Genomic DNA, 16,356 nt, shown 5'->3' with positions numbered 1-16,356 from the left:
GTGTTTGCTGACTATTGGAATGAGGTTTGTTGGGGGACCCGGGGTTTCTGTTGGCACTCTCAGATGGCTTCACATACACGTGGTAAGTGCAGTGTATTTGGATGAATCTGTTGTGGCAGCCAGGTGTGCAGTTATAGATACCATGCCACATCTGGACCTTTCCTTCCTTGGATGTCAGTCATTCTGCACCTTCCTCCTACTTCTCTCTGCTGCCCAATGTTGTGGATAGAGGGTCACAAAAAATATGGATTCCCTGAATGGGGTACACACCACCATATCCATCCAGGCAACTCAACTGTATCTTGAGAAACCCATTGGTTGATTCATTATTGCCCTTTGATATTGTGGCTTCTGTTGTATCTTTCCTCTGGGTCACTGCTAGAGTTCTTTACAGGAGTCAGCAGTCAGGTCTTCAGTGTATAATCCTCGTTTCCCAGGAGCCAGCTGCTGAGGCTGTATGGAGCAGCGGAAACCTGTGGGCAACACGGTGGCACAGTAGTTAGCACTGTTGTCTCACAGTGCCATGGATCTATGTTCAATTACAGCCTTGCGTGACTATCTGTGTGGAATTTGCCAGGTGATCCGGTTTCCTCCCAAAGTCCAAAGATGTACAGGTTAAGTGGATTGGCCATGCTAAATTGCCCTTTAGCATCCATTAGATGTGCAGGGTAAGTGGGGTTATGGGGATAGGGCAGGGGAATCGGCCTAGGTAGGATGCTCTTTTGGAGAGTCGGTACAGACTTAATGGGCTGAATGGCCTCCTTCTATACTGTAGGGATTCTATGGAGATGTGCCTGCTGCAGAATAAATGAATCATCACAGCTCCTTGGATGGCAATCACAAACAAGCATGATTTCCTGCACCTGTGCGAATCCAGCCACTGTAGTGAAGCCAACAGCCCTCTGTGTCTGATTGGTCCCACCAATAGCAAAGTTCACATGATCACAGATTTGGAAAGCAAGGCATTGGTGGCTTGGGAGATGGGTGGGTTTTGAGCAGCTGATTGTGAAACCCTGCAGATATCAACACCAGATCACTGGACGTAGCTTGAGGTGAAGAAACTCAGAGCTGTGATGACCATGGTGGCCATGGAAATGTGTGCCCACCTGATCCTCTTGGAAGGAGGTCTTGTTCCAGGAGGCTGAAGATATCAGCAATGACTTTGCCAAGAAAGTCTGAGCCCCCTGAGACACTTTTGCTCCAACATGTTCAGGAGGTTCACTGTCTGCCTGTATATCCTGAACTTGGGGTATCACCTCCGACAAGCCGCAACTCTATCCTCTCTGTCCTGTAGAATGGCATGTAGTTTCGGAGAAGGCAGTTCCTGGTGCTGTTGCTGTTTCTGCTGCTGTTGGAATGTCTCCTGGGTTGCTGCTGGTCTGGCTGTTGCTCCTGCTCCTATTCACATGTCAATGCACTGCTGCATAAGCTGCTGCCATGCCCATATTTGCAGTATTATTTGTGAGAACATGAAACCACTATTTTGGGGGCCAGTTTCAACTTTTCGGAACCACCTTCAACTACTTTGTCATAAACTCTCCTCCATCTTCGTTTCCTTGTTGTCAAGCCTGACATTAAGGGCTTTGTTGATCCGCTTGATGAGTTGCACAGACTCGGAAATGTCCCCTAGAACATCCTGGAAGGAGCCTGAGGCAAAAAAGGTTCAGCACAGTAACAATTGTGACAGCCACTGATCATCTGGTCTAGAAAGCAACAATGCCTGATGTGGGAGGCTGCTTAAATCAATGACAACCTGCCTGGGGAAGCATAGCGGCCCGACGTGGTGTTCTTACCCAACATGCCTACGGGCTGGTAAAAGGCCTCCTACGAGCAGCACCTCACACTGGATGTACTCAAGCAGGTCCAGTTGCTGCTCTATTTGCACAGTATTGAAAGAGAAATACACCTGTCACAAGCTGTGTGAGCTTAGAGAGTTCTATAGCATTAGACTAAATGTACTCTGTCAGGAAACAGGAACATCCGCTGCTCGTGACCGGGAAGCACTGAACAAATGAACAGAATTCAGAGTGCACTCAGTTGTTTAAAGAACTTCCTCGCAATTTCTTCATTGGACAGTACACTGTACAACCAGAGTACTGTGATTAGACGGCCTGCAGCTTGCTGACCCTTTAAATCCAGTTTCCAGACTTGTCTGTCAGCATATCAAGATAATCCAATAACGTTTTACTCAGCAGATTTGCTGTTGGGCAAACTTTTTAACTGACCAGCTTAAATTACATACTCGTCTGAATTGCATTAGAAGGCCCCAATTTACATTTTGTAATGAGGTATCCACTTATTTTCGGTCCATGCATTTGGTGGAAGAGCCAGGTCTCAAGATAAAATGGAGGTCAGTGGGTTTTCAGCAGGAATGGGCCAACACATCGATGTTCACTATTTTGACTGCTCCAACAGCCACCCAGGGTGGGTTGGGTTAAAATCAGGGCCATAAACCCCAATGGAGTTGCTCTGCAGGTGGAAGAACCCAATGTTCTATTATCAATGTATATAATTTTCATATTCAGGACAGGTCCATCAGAAATAGACCTAGCACTGCCCTGAGATGCAGGGAAAGGTGGCTGGAGAATTTGCCCTCTCACTACCCGCTTATTAGAAACTGGCTCAGTTTTGGAAATTAATGGAATGCAAGTGGAATGTGATTCTAGACCATTTTGCAACCCTTATCAGTTAATGGTTACCTGCATAGTATGTATTCCAACTGTGTCATCCTTAACATTGTAAACAAGACTTGAATAACATTAGTTAGCTTGGAATGAAATGTCTAAAATAACTGAAAGTGAGTAGGCTGACTCTTTCTCTAGAAATTAAACGTCTGAGGGATCATCTCATAGAGGTTCTTTAAAATTATGAATATATTTGATAGGATAGATTCACAGATGCTTCCACTTGGGGTCATAAACAGTAATAACGCTCACAAGACCCACGAGGATGATCCAATTTATCTCCCCATGGGGCTCGTGGAATACGAACTGCACTGATGGGACCGGCATGATCGGTAGTCCCAACTGGGACTTATGTGCTTTATGTCAAGTTGCAGCTTTTATTTTTGTTTGCCAAATAAACCTTTGTTGTTTAACCTTCTCGGACCTCCTGAATCCAAAGTGGTTCAAATGTGGAACATGCTATCACGTGGTGTGATTGAGGCTTAAGAGAAAGCAAGATAAGTGCATGATGGAGAAAGGAATGATCGGGTTATATGAAGTAGGAAAGGAAGAAGCTCATGGACAGGAGACACTGGTATGGACTAGTTAGATTGAATGGCTGTTTTAGTGCTGTCAATTCTATGTCATGCATGAAAAACGTTTTTATTATGCATCCTGGAATTTGAGTAGCTTTGTTGACAAAAAGTTCAAATTTACTAAAAATATTGGTGAAAAAATAACCCATTCTTTCCGAATGAATACCACTTCTACATATGTACATGCTCATACTTTATGTTCCAACAATGCACTACATTTATCCACGTTAAACTCCATCTGTCTTCCTCAGGTCTGTTTGCTCGATCTTTTTGAACGCTTCTTTGTACTTGTCTTCTGGCCACTGGTTTAATGTCGTCAGGCTCCATAGTATCAGAGATATTCTCATCATCCATGAAAAATGTGAACAACAGGGGACTTAGAGCAGATCTCCACAAAAACTCACCTTGTCACTGCACATGCCAGAGGTTTCTCCCATTTATCATCTGCTGCTTCCTTTCCGATTGACATATGTTTTCAGTCTGGTTTCATAATGCAACATTAATTCCGCAAGCTTTAACCTTTAGAAGCCTCATGCATGCTGCTTTATAAAAAGTCTTCTGAAAATCCAATTATATTCACTTGATAGCTTTGGACTGCTAACTTGGCTACCTATTCAAAATGTTCCAGTACTTCGGTGCGTCATTTACCACAGTCATGGTTTGGGAGCTGCTTTAATATCCAATCTTTTCTTTGCTGCATTAAGAAAATAGTAAACTGGTCATTTCTGGATGCCTTCAAGTGAGGAGATATTCATGTGGGAGATGATGGTCCATTTTTTGAAGCATTTAATTGGTGCTGCTGAAATTCTGTCATGCTCAGAATGATCCATCAGAAAGCCTGCAAGGGAAGGTTAACAATTCCCTTCAGGCTGTAACAAAAGCAGGAAATCTGAAATTAAAAACACAACTTTACGGAAGTCTGCAGCAGGTGGGGCAGCCTCAGTCGAGTGAGAAACAGTTAAAGTAAAACGTTGATGACCTTTTGTCAGAACACAAAGGTGTTAGGGATGTCACGTTTTAAAGAGAGCACAGCAGCAAGCAGGAACAGAGATAAAATGGGAAGCTCTGTGATAAGGTGGAAGTAGGTAATGGAGCAAGTAAAGAAATGAAAGGTAGGTCTAGAGCAGGGTTTTTCAGGTAGCAACCTGCGGGTGGGTCACAGGCGGACGGCGGAAGGGTCGCGGAGCGATCGGTTGCGGCGTTCCCGATCGGGGGGAGAAGTGCCCAACAGCAGCGATCAGCTAGTAAATTTGGAAAGTCGGCCGCAACTGGCTTTTAAATGAAATGATGTAGTCTTCCGGCAGGAAGCAGCGTCAGAAAGCAGGTCACATGCCCGACACGTCCAGCAATGTCACTTGCCCTGTGCTTTTGGTGCAAAATCACAGAGGAGAGATTTCTCCATTTTCGAGCTGCGAGCCAGCTAGACAAGGAACTGTGAAGAACTGAAGAGAGATTGTTTTGTTCTAAGGAAGAGGGAGACTAAGCGTGACAAATTTGAGGACAAATCTCTTGATTTTTTTCAAAGGATGCAGGGAGAACTTAAACCATCAGATGAAGTCCTGAGCAGAAATGTAACTTTGAATGAGAAAGCAAGAGAGATCATAAGGATCAAGCAGGCTCACCTCTCACATTAAAGGTAAGCAAAAATGGTGGATGGCGAATGTTGGCCAGCATGGGTTGCAAAGGTCGGCCGGTGTGGGTCATGAAGGTCGACCGACTGGTTGGTAAAGGTGGGTCCCGGGAAAAAAGTTTGAAAAACGCTGGACTGGAGGAGCTGTAAATAACCTTTAATAATAATAATAACTTATTGCCACAAGTAGGCTTCAATTAAGTTACTGTGAAAAGCCCCTAGTTGCCACATTCCCGTGCCTTTTCAGGGAGGCTGGTACGGGAATTGAACCCACACTGCTGGTCTTGTTCTGCATTACAAGCCATTACCAGCACTTCCTGTCTGAAAAAATGGGAGAATGGTTATGACCTGATGATGGTCTAGGGCAACCAAACAAAGACTGGGTCATCGTTTTGCTGTACTGCTCTGTTCAGTTTCCAAGCATGATCCAGTGCTTCTGGGGTGCTTGTCACTTTAAATCTCCATCCTAGTCCCACTCTGGCCTCAGCCTCCAATGCGGTTCCAAAAACACTCAATATTGAGACGTAGCACCCATCTTTCAAATGAAACTGTGGAGTCCCGAATCTGAAGGTAGTAAATTGTTCACAGGGAATTTAAAAAAAACGTTTTTCTTATTTTTAGTCCCTGGCTCCGTTTCTCTGATCTGCAATTTAATTGTTTCGGGAGATGGTCAGTTGGTCCTGTGGTTTGCCCTGAGTCCCAGATTTTGATCATGGACAATTTGCAATTCCAGCAATTTGCAGTCCAAAAATAATTGGAGTTGATAGGTGTGAAAAAAAATCAAACTCATGGTGCATGTAATAAAAAGCCCTGGTCCAGAAAATTCTAGACCAATATCTTGCTGGTGTGATATATAGCTTTGCATGGTTATAATCCTTCCCTCTAGACAATTAATCAAAATTCTTATGATTAGGGCGGCATGTGGCGCAGTGGTTAGCACTGGAACTGCGGCGCTGAGGACCTGGGTTCGAATCCGGGCTCTGGGTCACTGTCCGTGTGGAGTTTGCACATTCCCCCCATGTTGAGTGGGTTTCACCCTCACAACCAAAAGATGTGCAGGTTAGGTGGATTGACCATGCTAAATTGTCCCTTAATTGGAAAAAAAAATAATTGGGTACTCTAAATTTATATTTTTAAAAATTCTTATGATAAACATGATTTTGAAATTAAAAGCAACAAACTGCAGATGCTGGAGATATGGGTCTGGATTCTCCGCCCCGCGACATTTCTCTTCCATCCCTCCGGCGGAATGCTCCATTACGCTGGCTGGTCAATGGGGTTTCCCATTGTGGGGCTGCCCCACCCCGTCGGGAAACCCCCGGGCTGCCGGCAAAATGGAGCAACCCGCTGGCAGAGAATCCAGCCCCTGAAGTATATAAACAGCAAGTGCTGATAAAACTCAGCAAGTCTGGCAGCATCTACGGAGAGAGAAATAGAATTAACGCATTGAATCCCATATGACTTCTTTGGAACTTTGGGCTCCACTTGATTTGAAAGGTTAACTCTGTTTCTCTCTCCACAGATGCTGCCAGGCCTGCTGAGTTTTTACAGTACTACTTACATAACATAAGAACTAGAAGCAGGAGTAGGCCATCTGGCCCTTCGAGCCTGCTCTGCCATTCAATGAGATCATGGCTGATCTTTTGTGGACTCAGCTCCACTTTCCCGCTCGACCATCATAACCCTTTATTCCTTTATTCTTCAAAAACTATCTATCTTTATCTTGAAATGATTTTGAAATTATTGAGCCATCATCAACATTTTTAATCCCTGTGCTTGCTGTAATTTAGTACTGAAGCTGCTACTGTTTTCCTGTTGCAGAAGTGATTTCTTTGTCAGCTTTCACATTTTTGATTTGCTTTTGATGTGACTAAATCTCTTGACAGTGATTAACTGGTGGTTCATTTTCAGGGATTCATTCTGAAAAATTTTAAGTGAGAATGAAGGCGCTTAATTCTATCATTACTACATCTTGTGTTAACCTACTTTTTAATTATTAACATGCAGATCCCAGTGGCTCTCAGAAGTCTGGCAAGATGGTTCATCCAAAGAGTAGTCTTAATAGCATACAATTGTGGACCACTTAGTCTTAGTTGCATGAATCTAGGTCACTCTTGGAGGATTATTTCACGTTTTTTTTTCAGTATTCATCCAAAAATTCAATTTTTCTTTTCTCTCCTGAATGGTTTTGATATCCTCCTTTAAGCAATTATCCAGCAATCTTTCCAATACCGCAATCAATTTAGTATTGATCATTACTTGTGTAAGTCTTTCAATGGTTTAATATCTTATGTGAAAAAGTTTCCTCTATCCCACAATTTAGTGAAAAAGGAAAAGAACAGGAATCCTTCAGCCTGCAAGTATCTCAATTATCCTTGATGCATGTGTCCACCAATGAAACAAGTGTGATCAGGAGCCGAGCATTCAGGCTCAGCAAAGACATACAGATCACTGGTAATGACCCAGGAGTCTTTATAATGGCTTGCACCATCTTAGTCTGTCTCAACACTGAGTGACATCAGTATCCAATATCACTGGGCATTCAGAATTGCCTGCAACGAGCAATGCAAGCAACAAGCAAAAAACTGAGGTCGAAAGAAATATTCTTTTAGCTGTTTCTGGAAAAGAACAGCAACTACTTGAATTTTTATGGTGCCCTTTAATGTAATTAACCATCCCAAAGCGCTTCACAAGTGTGTTATTAAAGAAACTTTTAAATCGATAGTTACCCGGAAATAGCGAGAATAATAGCTTCTGGGTAGCTATTGTACAGACCCCCACTGACACCCCCCCCCCCCCCCCACCCCCAACTGATTCACACTGATTCCCCTCACACCCCTAAAACCCCAGGGACACAGTGGGCTGTGTGGTAGCACAGTGGTTAGCGCTGTTGCTTCACATCTCCAGGCTCTTAGGTTTGATTCTTGGCTTGGGTCACTGTCTGTTCTCCCTATGGGTTGCCTCCGGGTGCTCCAGTTTCCTCCCGCAGTCCAAAGACGTACAGGTTGGTGGATTGGCCATGCTAAATTGCCTTTAGTGTCTAGAAAAGGTTAGGTGGGGTTACTTGGGGTTACTGGGATAGGGTGGAGGTGTGGCTTAAGTGGGGTGCTCTTTCCAGACCGGTGCAGACATGATGGGTCAAATGGCCTCCTTCTGCACTGTAAATTCTATGATTCTATGACATTTGTGTCCCTTCGAACTGGGTGGTTCCTGGTATCCGTCTTCTGCTTTGATACTACCCTGCTCAATGAAATGGAAAAAAGTCACGAGTATCACCGATCGTCCCGTTCAGAAAGACATAAAAAACTCGTGAAGAAAATATTTAAAACCAGGATGGCCATTCCTCAAAGTCCACAGCATGCAACCAAATACACAGAGAGCATGGACAATGCAACCACATGGTCTTCAAGTGGAAAGTGAAAGATGGCCCAAAGAATTATTGTGGCTATGATTATCAGATCATGGATCACATCACGTCAACCTGTCCACTGAAATGTGTTGTGAGAAGCCCCTTAATTCCTCCACTGGGCATCTCAGGAGGCCATCAGGTCAATAGCCAAACTAGACATCCCATGATAAGTGTTTCCCATTATATGAAAGAAGTAGTTTTGAGGCAGACAAATTTGATGTTGGAGCGGATATATGGTTGGAAGCTTTACCTCATTGTCAATTGCAACAGGAAGATTGCAAACCGTGCAGTTCAGCCTCAGACGGTTGGCAGAGAAGATTGAAACAATTACTAGGAATGGAGTTTGTGGTGGGAAATTAGGAAAATGGCTTTTCAATACTTCAGTGGAGGAAATTTCTTCTCATCCAATACTGGATGTTGGGCAAAAAGTATGCCAATTCAGAGATAGATGAGGAGTCGAGAGAGTTAGATCTGGGTGTCGTTAGTGTACATGTGGAACCTAATGTGTTTTTGCCGAGGGGCAGCAACAAAATGGGGAATGAGGAGGGGGTTGGGGATGGCTCCAGAGGTAATGGTTCTGGAACTAGAAGAAAAGCCCCTGCAGGTAAATCTTTGCCTACAACTGGATTAATAAGTATAGATCAAAGCAAGGGTGATTCGACCCATCTGGATGATAGAGGACAAGTTTGAGGAAGGTTATTAGTTCAATCATGCCAAAACTTGCAGACAGGTTGTGGAGGTGGGGAAGAATGGTTTATCACAGTCACAGTTAAGTGAAATTCTGTTTGTGACTTGATAAGGGCCTGTTTTGGTACTCTGGCATTGTCAGAAACCCAACTGGAGATGCAGGAAAGAGGAACAGAGACTTAGAAGGAAACAGTAAATCCAAGGACTTTGCAAAGTGGGGGGGAAATTTAAATTTAGGATAGTCTTTTGAAAGGAAAGGACAGATTTGAAAGATGGGGGGGGGGGGGGGGGTGTACCGGAGCAGAGAGATGCATTAACAATATCGCCCAACATGGGTGCCAGGAAGAGAAGTTGGATGGTCAGTGGTTTGATGGGAATAGGGTTGAGGGAGCAGGAGGTGGTTTCATGGACAAGGTGAGCCCAGAGAGGGCATGAAAGGAGATAGGGGGAGGCTTGGAAAAGATGTGAGCTCAGGCCTGGGACAGGGGATGCTTATGGGAATTTTGGCCTGGTGTGCTAGGGGAAGGAAGGGAGGTAGTAAAGGCAGCTGAACTGATCATTCCAACATCTGTGACAAAGAAATCCATAAACTCCTTTCACATTGTTGGTGGTGAGAATGGAGGAAGCAGAGAAGAAGGGTTTAAGAAGACAATTTGTAGTGGGCAACAGAAACAATGGGTTATTTTGAAATTCAGGATAATCCTGCAAAGGTGAGCAGCAATCGAGAACCAGAAAATGCAGTGAACCAGTTCTTGTTATCCATAAAGTGACTCTGAAAATGTACCGTATATGATGGAAAACACTTGCCAAAACAATGGATAACTTGACCAAGAAGCAGCCTAGAAACAACTAATCAGAGACTTAATGGAGGTTTCAAAGATGGCTGATGAAAGATGCTTGCTCCCTCCCTGATTTGCTATGCTGTGAAGGAAATTATATTTCAGGTGCAGAAGGATGCCAATTTCAGAAAAGGGTCCTGATTGCACAGGGACATTGGAATAGGCATTGGCCATGCAGACCTTTGAGCTTATTCTGCTATTCAAAGAGACTATGGCAGGTCAATATCTTCACTCCGTCCACTTGTCTTGGTTCCAAATCCCACTATATCCTGAACAAGCAAATAATTATTGATCTCAGATTTAGAATGATTAAATTAAAATTTTACATGGGGGAAGAGTTCCACACCTTTACCACCCTTTGCTTAAGAAAATGTTTCCTAACTTCTCCCCTGAATGGTTTGGCTCTGATTTTAAGGTTATGTCCCCTTCCTTGACTCTCTCACCAGTTGAATGAGTTTTGCTTATTCTATCCTATTACTTTCTTTCAAAACCCTAAAAACCTCAAATAAATCACCTCTTAACCTTTGACATTCCAGGTCTAGTTTATACAATTGCTCCTGTTATGGGAGCGGAGTTTTCAGAACCCCAAAATGTATCATGGAGTTCAACCAACCTCTCCCTTTAATGGATTGTTGCTTTTGAAGCACACGGCTTGGTCTCCAGGTGTGGTACTACAATTATGGACACATGGGTTTTTAAACACAGCACAATGTTTATTCCACAAATTCAACTTAACCTTCTTAAATAAACATTGGATATCTTAACACCCCTTCAAAGATAACCCCGAAAATAATACAACACTAAATAATCCCTCAAAATGTTCCTTCAAACCTCCAAAAGACTTTAAACAGAAACACATCAGGTTAAAAATATTACTATTATGAGTTTAAATCACCCAAATGATTCAGAGATAGTCTTTCCTGGCAATGATCACAGTAGATCCAGCTTACTGCAAACACAGACACACCTAAGCTCTTTTCTCAAAACTGGCTTTCTCCTTTCAAAACAGCTCACAGCAAACCAGCCAGGCACTTTTCAGCTGCTTTCTCAAACTGAAACCCAAAACACTGCAAAATGGCTGAGCTATAAACCCAGCTCCACCCACACTCTGACATCACTTCAGTAATATGAGCTGCTGCATTTCTTAAAGGTACATTGCTTAAACATCCATTTCCTAAAGGTACTCTCACATGACACTCCACGTAATCTAATTTTTGGGTCTTGGTAACGTTCTGATGAATCTACACTGCAAGTCCAATGTATTCTTTCTGAGGTATAGGGTGCACTACAGAAACTCAATAAGTCTCCTTTGGCAGCATCTTCAAACCTGTGACTCCTTCCACATAAAGGACAAGGGCAACAGACACACAGGAACTTGTGTTACCTGCAAGTTTCCTCCCAAGTCACACAGCATCTTGACTTGGAATTATATCACTGTACCTTCACTGCTGCTGGGTCAAATACCTACACCTTATGGACTGCAGCAGTTAATGAAGGTGGTTCACTACCACCTTCTTGAGGACAATTAGGGATGCGTAATACATACTGGCCTTGCCATGATGTTCACATCTCATGAAAGAATTTTAAAAGTCCTTGTTCATGCTTATTAACAAATTTAAATAACATTAATTTGTGGCCAGTATGGTATTAGACACATTTTCAGTGTCGTCCTGACATGTAAACTTGTGCTGCAAATTCGATTTCTTGGGCAGGATTCTTCGCTGGCATGATTCTCCGTTTGCTGGCGCCCGGGGGTTTCCCGACGGCATGGGGCTGCCCACAATGAGAAACCCCATTGATCTGCTGGCGGAACGGAGAATCCCGGGCAGAAAGGTGGCGCATCGGGGTGGAGAATCCCACCTCATGCCTTTTGTTTTAGTCCAGAATAAGTGTGAAACCCATACTAAATTCTTCCACCAGATTTCTAGTTAGTAACAGGATGCAAGACTTTAAATTACAGAGACAATTATGTCTCTGTGTCCATGTGTATTTATTCTCTGTCCTTCCCTTCAAATTCCACATCATCTGAATACAACACCTTGACATCTTAACCCAGTACAATACCTTAATTGATGTTGTATTGGACGGTAGCACAGTGGTTAGCACTGTTGCCTCACAGCACCAGGGTCCCGGGTTCAATTCCCGACTCGGGTCACTGTCTGTGTGGAGTCTGCACGTTCTCCCCATGTCTGCGTGGGTTTCCTCCGGGTGCTCCGGTTCCCTCCCACAAATCCTGAAAAACGCACTTGTTAGGTAATTTGAACATTCTGAATTCTCCCTCTGTGTACCCGAACAGGCATTGGAGTGTGGCGACTAGGAGATTTTCACAGTAACTTCATTGCCATGTTAATGTAAGCCTACTTCTGACAGAAATAAAGATTATTCTTATTATAATTCTGCCGATACAGGATCGTATACCCTGCCTGATTTACACCTCTATTAGAGTCAGTCAAAGGGAAATCGGACCAGCTGCATAATGTGGAACCTATTCTTACCCCTTTAGTCTGTTCCCAATGACGAATTAACTTTTTATATTTCATTTAGGTACACATTTATTCATCTATCATGGTCTGCCCCCTATACTTCACGAAGCGTGCATCCAATAATAATAATAATCTTTATTGTTGTCACAAATGGGCATACATTTACACTGCAATGAAGTTACTCTGAAAATCCCTTAGTTGCCACATTCCGGCGCCCATTTGGGTACACTGAGGGAGAATTCAGAATGTACAATTCACCTAACAAGCACATCTTTTGGAACTTGTGAGAGGAAACCGGAGCATCCGGAGGAAACCCACGCAGATACGGGGAGAACATGCAGACTCCGCACCTGACACTGACCCAAGCCTGGAATCGAACCTGGGACCCTGGCGTAGTGAAGCAACAGTGCTAACCACTGTGCTACCATGCCGCCCAATTAATAATGAATTAAACCAGGAAATGTTAGCATTGAAGACACTAACAACAAGTCTTAATCACTTGTTGTGACACAACATGCAGAAAGGAGAGTTTAAGTGGTTTTTCCAAATACGGACACATGAATTGTTTCACTTGTATGTCACCAAATGCTTAGAATAACAATCTTGTTTAGTGACTGGTACCTGAGGTTGTTACAAACATTGTGAGAAAGCTTTCCAACAGGACATCTAGGATGTTGATCAAGAAGTGCAAAACTGGCCTAAAGTGAAACTATGTCAAGGTTGTATATGGTTTACCGACCTCTTACATTTATTAGAAGATTGCTTCTACACACAAAAAAAATACTTCCTGCACATTGGAGGTTAATTGAAAGTAATTCAATTGTAGCAACTTATTTAGTCAGAACCTTTTAAAATGCACACAAATCAAAATTGGGAAAAGTCTGCAAAGTGGAAGAAGCAGATCTAGCTGCTGAAATTACCTCTCTGCCCATTTTCTGTTTTTATTGAAGCATAGCACAATTGGCATTAAAATCGCTGTAAGCATTGTTTGTCATGCTACTGTGAATGAGTCACATAGAACACTTAGAAATAAAATGTACTTTTCTATGATTTGAACAGCATATGGGCAATATAATTCATTTCCACATTCCCATTTCCTTTTTATTAACATCTAGCTGAGTCTCCAGCAACAGATTTCATTTCCCCAAAAGCAACAATTTTTATTGACTTTATGGATAATATTATGGCAAGCAAAGTGCAAGAACAACAAAGAGCTGACAAAAAGCAGTGATTACTTCTTTGAACCTTTTATGAAGTGCAATATGGCAACTTTTTAGTTCTATATTACTTAGCACATTGCATGGTGTGATATGGTATTGCGTGACACGATGTGGTATGACGTGATGTTATAAGGTGTGCTGTGACAGGATTCAAGAAAATATGGGATGCGGTTAACACCCAAAAAACAGAGTCCAATTTGAGAGTGGGTGTTTCTCGGCACCTGTAGCGCCAAGAATGACCCCGCTATCAAACAGGAATCTATTTTTTGGGGGTTTTGGTCAGAAAAGTCCTGCCAAGGCCGCACTTGCCTCACTTTTTGCACGGACGAGCTCAAATCATTAGTGCAGGAAGAGATTGGGGCATTATTTTTCAATGCTACCCAATCTCTTGATTCCACCCCTCCCTGGAACTCCTCACCGGTGCCTCTGGACCCCTCCAATGCCATACCGTACCTCTTAGGGGGTCCTCAAGCACCCCCCTCACCCCACCTCTGAAGGGCTGGGCACCTATGGGCCCAATCCCTGACATCAGAAACTTGACACCTGGGAACCTTGGCACTGCCAGCCTGGCTTCCTGACAGCATTCCTGCCAGGGTTCCTGGATGGTATTGTCAAGGTGCCAGACTCAGTGCCAAAGTGCCTGGGTGGTAGTGGAGTGCCAGCCTGCTTAGAGCCTGACCACCTGGAGGCCTCCTCTGATTTGGGAGACTCCACCCAGATTCCATTATCCCTCTCCACCTTTGTGCAGACTAATGCTAAATGGCACCATGACGAGGTCTTCGGGATCGGATGTTAGTTCCCGAGTCTCGGAGAATCCAGTGCTGACATATTCAAATGAGCCTAATGGCTTACTTGAATATGTAAATCTGGACCTTACCCTCACTGGGCGAGATCCAGGACGTGAGACTTGCAAGATCTCATGAGGCGTTCCAAGCAGTGCAAATCTCACGAGAAGCCTCTTGCGAGTCGGGGGGCAAAGAGGCCGTTCGATCGAGCCAATGATTTGCGATGGGGATAACGCATATGGCATTAATGAAGAAGAAGCATAGTTCATGAGACATAAAGAAAGAACTTGCATTTATAAAGCACATTTTACTAGTGCAGGCTGTTCCAAAGTACTTTACATTGTAACTTAGGAAGAGCAGCAGCCAATTGGCTCGCAAACAGCAATGTGATAGTTTCTAGATCATCTTTTAGTGATTTCTGTTAAGGTATCAATATTGCCGAGATGACGGGAAAGGTCCTGTACTCTTTTCTAAAACAGTGCTGAAGGATCTTTTATTTTCACCTGAGAGGGCAAACAGGGCCACAATTTAACACCTCATTTAAAATAGCACTCTGACAGCACAGCACTCCCTCAGTACCCCTCGGGGAGTGTTAGTCTACATTTGAGCTAAGGCGGGATTCTCCGACCCCCCCCCCCCCCCCCCCCCCCGCCGGGTGGGAGAATCGCGGGGGGGGGGGGGGGTCGGTGTGAATCTCGCCCCTGCCATCCTCCTAATTCTCCCGCCCCCCCAAAAACTGGACTAGTGTGAGTTGCGCCGCCCACCTCGGAGAATGGCGGGGTCCAGCGTGACTCAATGGGCGCTGGGGCCACCCGAATTCTCCGGCCCGCGATGGGCCGAAGTCCTGCCCGTCTGTAGCCGGTCTCGCCGGCGTAAATCAGAATAGGTCCCTTACCGGCGGGACCTGGCGGCGTGGGCGGGCTCCGGGGGGGTCGCAGGGGGATTTGGCCCCAGGAGGTGCCTCCACGGTGGCCTGGCCCGCGGTCAGGGCCCACTGATCCGCAGGCGGGCCTGTGCCGTGGGGGGACTCTATTGTTCCGCACCAGAGGCCGTGGTCCTGCATCGTTCCCAGTGAGGAATTGATTCCCTCTGCGCATGCGCGAGGATGATGCCAGCACGCGCTGACACTCCCGCACATGCGCCGGTTGGCGTGGCACCAAGCCCCTATCCCTACGGCCGGCGAAGCGCCAACCACTCCGACGGCGGCCTAGCCCCTGAAGGTGCGGAGGTTTCCACACCTTTGGGGCAGCCCGACGCCGGAGTGGTTCACACCAGTCCGTACCGCCGGGACCCCCCGCCCCACCGAGTACGGGAGAATCCCGCCCAAGGACTCCAAAGTAGGATTGGAATCAACAATCTTCCCATCCATTTAATTTAACCCGAAGCAGCCTTTTCTGTTTTTAGTACAGTACTGGTAGTGCCAGATTAGGATTGGTGCAATTCTGGATATATTTTCTGCAAACAAATATTAAAGTAGTGGAGAAGGTTCAAAGTGGAGCCAGTGAAGAGATCACTGGTCAGTACACAAGCAGAATTTCTCCCCTTTGGGAGAAGAGAGATGCTACGGAGTGAGACCAGTGAAACTGAACTCACTTCTTCTGAAAAGATGAAGAGAAGACAATCTTCAGATTTTTAAACTGCTGAGGTGAATGAATAATATAGATGCATTCAATTATTTAACTTGCAATGTAAATGTGAACAAGGAGGCAGGAGTGCTCAATGAAAAAAGTGCAAACTGACAAATTAGATTGCTCGGTGTGTTTCTTCGAAGTGTGGATGTGAAGATTGGAGTGCAGGGCAAGCTCACTGACAGAGATTTAACATTTACTTATATAAAAGAAAATGTACAAAATGCATGCATGAGCTCCGGCTCTTGTGAAATAGCGAGCTCTTTGTATGAAACGCTAGTATGGAGGTATTTTCAGCCAGGACAGATTCTGTGGTACAAGTTCTTTATTTGCCAGTAAAAATGGACAGTAGCAGTCATCCTCATACATTTCACATTTAAGATTTGACAGGATACAATCGCTCCCTTCACTGAAGT

At 44.4% G+C, this 16,356-nt stretch overlaps 1 protein-coding gene across 1 annotated transcript in view; it reads right to left on the bottom strand.

Moving 5' to 3' along the window:
- Positions 1 to 16,356, bottom strand: part of LOC119962275 (sperm-associated antigen 16 protein-like) — a 1,248,392-nt gene that overhangs the window by 27,706 nt on the left and 1,204,330 nt on the right. The gene's annotated exons all lie outside the window — the stretch shown is intronic.

The sequence above is a fragment of the Scyliorhinus canicula genome, chromosome 2 (assembly GCF_902713615.1).
Source record: "Scyliorhinus canicula chromosome 2, sScyCan1.1, whole genome shotgun sequence".
Lineage (NCBI taxonomy): Eukaryota > Metazoa > Chordata > Chondrichthyes > Carcharhiniformes > Scyliorhinidae > Scyliorhinus > Scyliorhinus canicula.
This window is presented reverse-complemented; position numbering and strand designations above follow the sequence as displayed.